Below are 6,000 nucleotides of genomic sequence, written 5' to 3'. Positions count from 1 at the left end.
GCTCTTAGGTCACCACCCAGCCTTTCTGTGACACTGTATTGACTTTGCAAATGCTTTGGACATACTGTAATCAATAAAGGCAGTTATGAAAATTAAATGTGATATTAAGGCCTGCTGTTATTCAAAAACAATTGATAAAAGTGTTTCTCTGTTGTTGGTGCTGTTGTGCTGTGGATAATGGTACATAGTAGGAACCTACAAGTGTATAGGTTAGAAAATATTAGAAAATTGTGATTCTGTGGGAAAATATTCACATACCCACAAATGTTTAACAAGGATGTTTAGGTAGGACTTGAGGAGCAGCAATTCAACTGCCTCACTGTGGAAAAAAAAGATAGCTACACAAATAAACTCCAGAGTGAATAAAGTAGGACTCTAGGGGACATACAGCATCTGTGTTTTTCTGTGTGTCATCTGTGTGTAACAGCATCCCCAAAAACTCTCTGGCCACTTCCTCTCACTGTTCCAAATCTGCACTCAACCTCATAATTCTCATGTCCTCCAGATAACAACTTTGAGGGGTGTCGTTGGCCTCCAGCAGGCTGTGGTAGAAGATCCCTGGAGCTGCACTGTTTTTGGTGTGGAATCAAAATGTCACAGTGCGTGTACACAGGTGCTGCTCCACTCTGGAGTTAACAGAAAGAGGTTGTTTTCAGAAAACATATTTTTCAGAAAATTGTTTTCTGAACTGAGCCTGCAGCTATAGGAAGTCAGACACATGGTGCCATAAGCAGTTCTACAGGCCTATATACAGCATATAAAAGAGTGGCCTTCTTGATAATTATATATACAAGAATATGTATGAACATATTAAGCACAAAGCTTTGTTTTTTTGTTTTTTTGTTTTGTAATAAGTCAAATGTGTTTGAGCAAGTAGCAAGTATTTTCCTCCAAATCTGGTGGCATGCTGGTATGAGGGATCTTGAACCATTTGTCTATACAGAATGATCAAAACATTTAACATTTCTTTCATGTGCTGAATGTTATTTCAGTTTACACAATGGTCTTTAATTGGGTATAAGTAAAGAATGAGCTGACAATTTAGATCTTGCTTTAGTTTTTAGTCAACTACTTTTGTATAGTTTTTTTTTTCCCCATGTATCACATTAAAAGATTTATGTAAACAGTGATTTGGTCAGAATTTCCATGATGTTTAAACTGGTCATATTTACAAGGGTTTTGGAGTTAGCTGCAACTAAACTTTAACAATTCATCACCAGCATATTTCACAATAGGTATAACAGTCCTTTCATTATGTGCATGACATTTCTTATGCTAATATACAATATATTGCTGTCATGAGTGACAGTTACAGGGTAGTTTAGGACAAAGAAGGTGTGATGCCTTGCTTATTATTTTCCCCAGTCTAGTACAAAGTTCCTGTGCCAAATAAATAAATATCTAAAATAAAGAGGACATAAAAGTCACAATATCCAGTAAACTAAGACAATCTCAATACATCTGCATGTTAATCATGGCACTGAACTTACATATGTACCCCAGCCGCTCAGTCTCATCTTTTCCAGCCACTGCAGTATCTGGTGATCTGTTTCCAACAAGCAGTGCCTCACCATGAGACGGTATCTCAGGGAATCCTGTGCCCATTTAATAGCTAGACACTCTTGTTCCATAATTGAATAATGTGTCTCCCTGGGAATCAGCAACACCACTCAAAGGCCAACACCTGAAGTGTCTGCAGGATAAATGAATACTTAAAGTCTGGGCTTAGCAGCACCATATCATTAGTACCAGAAGACCTTTCACACTGCTCAGTCCATACATCCTTATTTGGTGCTGTGAATTTGATGAGATGTGAAAGGACAGAGGCTCTGGGACAAATATTAAGTAAAAACCTGTGATACAAACCCACCAGCCTCAAAAAAGACCTCACCTTGTTTTTAGTTGTTGTTGGGCTATACTTGTGGACAGATCGCCCCAATAATAAAGCCCAGATAATTTCTGTTTATTTGAAATGGCGCATTTCTTCGGATTACTGGTCAATCCTGCATGCTTAATCCATCCCAAGACCTGTTTTTGATGCTTACAGAGATCTTCTCAAGACTCATTAAAGAGGTCTATGTCACCTACATATACTGCTGTATAAAACACTGCTGCCTTGGAACAACCTATATATCAGTCTCTGGAAAGTCACTGGTGCCCCCTACAGGCCATAGACTCTAAACCCAAAAAAGATTATAAGACTATAAGAGGTCCTAAATGCAGTGAATTCTTTCCATCTTGGCTCAGTGGTGCTTGCCAGTATCCTTTGCACAAATACATAGATGAGATATACTTTGCATTCCCCAGCTACTCCACAGGCTCATCAATGTGGGGCATGAGGTAGGGATTGATTATAGAAACAGCAATAATGTGTCTGAAATCAATGAAAAATATGATGGTCCCATATTTTTAAGTCACCAACACCACTGGACTACACCACTTACTTGAGGAAGGCAGTCAGCATTCGTTCAGGGCTGTGATAGCTCTTCTGACATGCAGGGCATCCTTTGTAAGACTGAGGTCATGTTGGATCAGGCTTGTATATCCAGACCTGCTGTCTAACAGGTCATGTCTGGATCAAGTAGCTCCTTCAACTGCTGTTTCTAATCTGTTTCTAGATGATACATCTCCTACTTGTTGACTGTTGCTAGTAGAGAAGTACTCTTCTTCTTTATAGGTTCTGCTCTAGGATGGAATTCTTTGAGAAAGTTCACATGGAATATTTGTTTCTACTTAGCCCTCTCTGGCATGCAGATCTCATAAGTCACCTTCCCTGTCTTGAGAAGAACTTCCTATGGGTCATGCCATTTGGTGACTTCCTAGTCCCCGGTTGGCAACAGCAACAGCTGTTACAGTAGAATACAATAGATGCTACAGTAGATGTTTGGGGGTTATATGGGGTGGTGATAATACCCTTAATAGCTAGCAGCTGATAGACCTGCGTGAAAAGCTCTGAATGGAAATTAATATCCTGATCAGTGATTATGTGTCTTGGTACACCAACTATGGAAAACAGCTAGATAAGGCAATTACCTCCAAAACCTTCAACTGGCTTAATTCAGTGCCACCAACCTTCTCCTGTGTCTCTCTTTCCTTGACTTAGGTGACTTCCCTGGCTCATTCTCATTCACTGATTCAGCGAAAGGCAACTCACACCGACTGTCCCTTATACTCTTTGTCTCTGTTTGGAAAATGTTTGACTGTTAACTGTTAAAAACACCTCTGTGGTGTGGAACATTTTCACATCCACATATACACAACACACTTTAACTAAGGTCTGGTCTCTCTTCTGCTTCTGGATACCAGCTCTTTAGAACTAGAATTTGTGGACATCCAGTATCTACAAGGTCATGAGCTGCCTGAAAATTCACAAGAACTTGGATCAAATTCTTAGACATGGGTTCAGCTGAATGTGATACGTCTGGTGTAGGCACATACCAGGCAACAGTGTTCTTCACTTTCCTCACTTGACCATATGGCTTGGTGTGTCTCTTCTCCCCGCAACAGTAACACCTCTCCTCCTGTCTGATAAATCTGTCTGACGGCCTGCTATAAATGTTGGATTTTCTTTAGGCTTGACCATAACCCCCCCATCACTCCCAACAAATTTGCTACTTAGTTCTGGGTTCCACTGGTTGAAACTGTTGCCACGAACTCCCTCCTGTGCTGAAAGGTAGACCTCTGCCAACCTGGCTGCCTCTTTTTTGCCATGCTCTTTGACCAACACTGCCATGTCTGTGCTCACCATTCTCACGAACTACAAGTTCTGATATTTGCTGGATTGTATGTTTCGCTGACCTATTTTGCAAAGAGTTCTTTTAATCTCACATACATTCAGCTGAGGCCCGATTCCACTTCTGATACCAAAGTGTTACAAGATAACTGAGCAATGATTAAAAACCTAGGACATTAAAAATGTTTAATGCCATTTGGTGGTTTACTGTTTTCCTAGTCCAGTGCAAAGCTGCAGTGCCAAAAGATAAATATAGAGGAAATAAAAGAAAAGATATCCGACAAACTGAATACAAAATGCATGTCAATCATGGCACTGAACTTAGATCTGTACCCCTGGCTGGTCAACCACAACTGACTGAGGCCTGTCATGACCACACTGTGCCAGTCATGGCAGGAAATGTAAACTACCAATCCCATCAGCAATCAACACTCAGGTCCTATAACTCCAGCCATCTGCTCTCTACACAATAAGAAAGCAGGTGGCTCCCAAGTGGTGCAACAGAAAAGCATTCACCATCAAGAGTCTACTGCTTTGAACCCCAATGATGCCACAGCCATCTATGGCCAGGAGTCCAAGAGAGCAAGAATGGTACTGCTTGTACTGTTGGTGGGTGAGATGTGGGTGAGATGGCATTACTCTGTCCCTGTCAATCACAGCAACATCAGCTAATCATGGACATATGTGTATTTGTGCCCTCCAAGGCAGTTAGAGGTTTCTTCCAAGTGCACTCTGAACATGTGATATGGTGGTCAGCCATTCAGAAAAAATATGATGCTTGGCTTCATGTGTCTCAGAGGATGCATGTGCTTGTCACACCCTCCAGGGTCAGTAGGTGTTGTGGCACAGTAGCAGCACAGAGGGCGCAAGAGAAAGTTCAAAGAGTAGGAACCTATGGGCTTATATAGGAGAAAACAAAAGTGGGAGAAATGGGGAACAGGTGTGTTCCATCTAAAAGGTTAGGTGGATGGGACCATGGCAGGTATGTTGAGTGTGTGAGTGAATGAGTGGGTGTGTCCCTCCTCCTGGACTGCCAGCTTACCGTGACAAATAGCCAACAGGTGAGAATTGGCATAACAATGAAATTGAGATAAAAAGAAGTAAGTAAATCAACACACCTTTGCATACTATCCCTCATCAAATGCATGCATTAAATTATCTACACCTCCCACTGAATGATGTAGAACAATTAATAGAATTTGTATTTGTTTTGCAGTTTGTGGGTGTGTGTTTGTGCTATATCTGTGGCAGTCACGTGTCAGTAGTGATATGCAAAGTTACAATAAAGTACATCTTTAAAACCATGATAATGATGTTAATGTCCTTGATTACACTTTATACAAGTGTCTAGCATGGAATGGACATGAGCTCTGTTAGTGTCTAAATAATTTCATTGTATCATGGTACCTTTCATTCAAAGCCATAATACTGCCTGCTCCCACTGCATCAAGTTCTTATTGTAAATAATTCTGGGTCTTACTCGGGCCCGTAGGGTCTTTTATTAGCTATCACTCCCAAACAAATTTTCACAAAGTCAGTATAAAAATAGGCAAACGTCCAGACAAAATTCCAGCTTCAAGGTAATTGCTTGTATTTTTATCTATGCCATGAACCTCTATCATTATTTATGCCACCATTTTAATAGAAAAAAAAAGTGTTGCGTAGTTTCAGAAGGCATACAAACAAGCATATCACCTCACCTCCAGCGGCTGTGCATGTCCTGCAGTGTGAAAGCTAACAGTTTGTTAGACATAAGCCTTCCTCGTTTCCCTTCAGCTAAATTATCCTCATCACATTCATCTATTCCCTTCATTTTGAATGTTGAATGTTTAGTGATGAATCCAAAGCAGATAACATAAAATCTTTCCATATGTTATAGAATTAGGGTTTATAATTTACATTTCCTATTGCATTTTACTTGTAGTCTCAAAGAACACACTTTTTTGCCCAGAGACTCAAATCAGCAATTGTACCGTCATCAGACAGAAAGCAGTATTCTCTCATTAGGTGTTGCAATTAATACCAACTGTATTCATACAACAGTAGTTGTATATCTTCTATTATAGAAAACTTGTCATGCATGACTTTTTGACTTAATTCTTTTAGATGAAATATCATATTATTCTCTGTTAAGGTGAAGAAGCACTAGTAGTTTGTGCTGAGTTCTCCAGTCTACAAAAACTAGCTATACATCATGCTTTAATTATTATGATTATTACTTTTCTAATACTTCTCCTAGGACTGCTGCACATATTACAACAGAGTAA

Source organism: Electrophorus electricus, chromosome 4 (assembly GCF_041902795.1).
Source record: "Electrophorus electricus isolate QZ-2024a chromosome 4, ASM4190279v1, whole genome shotgun sequence".
Classification (NCBI taxonomy): domain Eukaryota; kingdom Metazoa; phylum Chordata; class Actinopteri; order Gymnotiformes; family Gymnotidae; genus Electrophorus; species Electrophorus electricus.
This window is presented reverse-complemented; position numbering follows the sequence as displayed.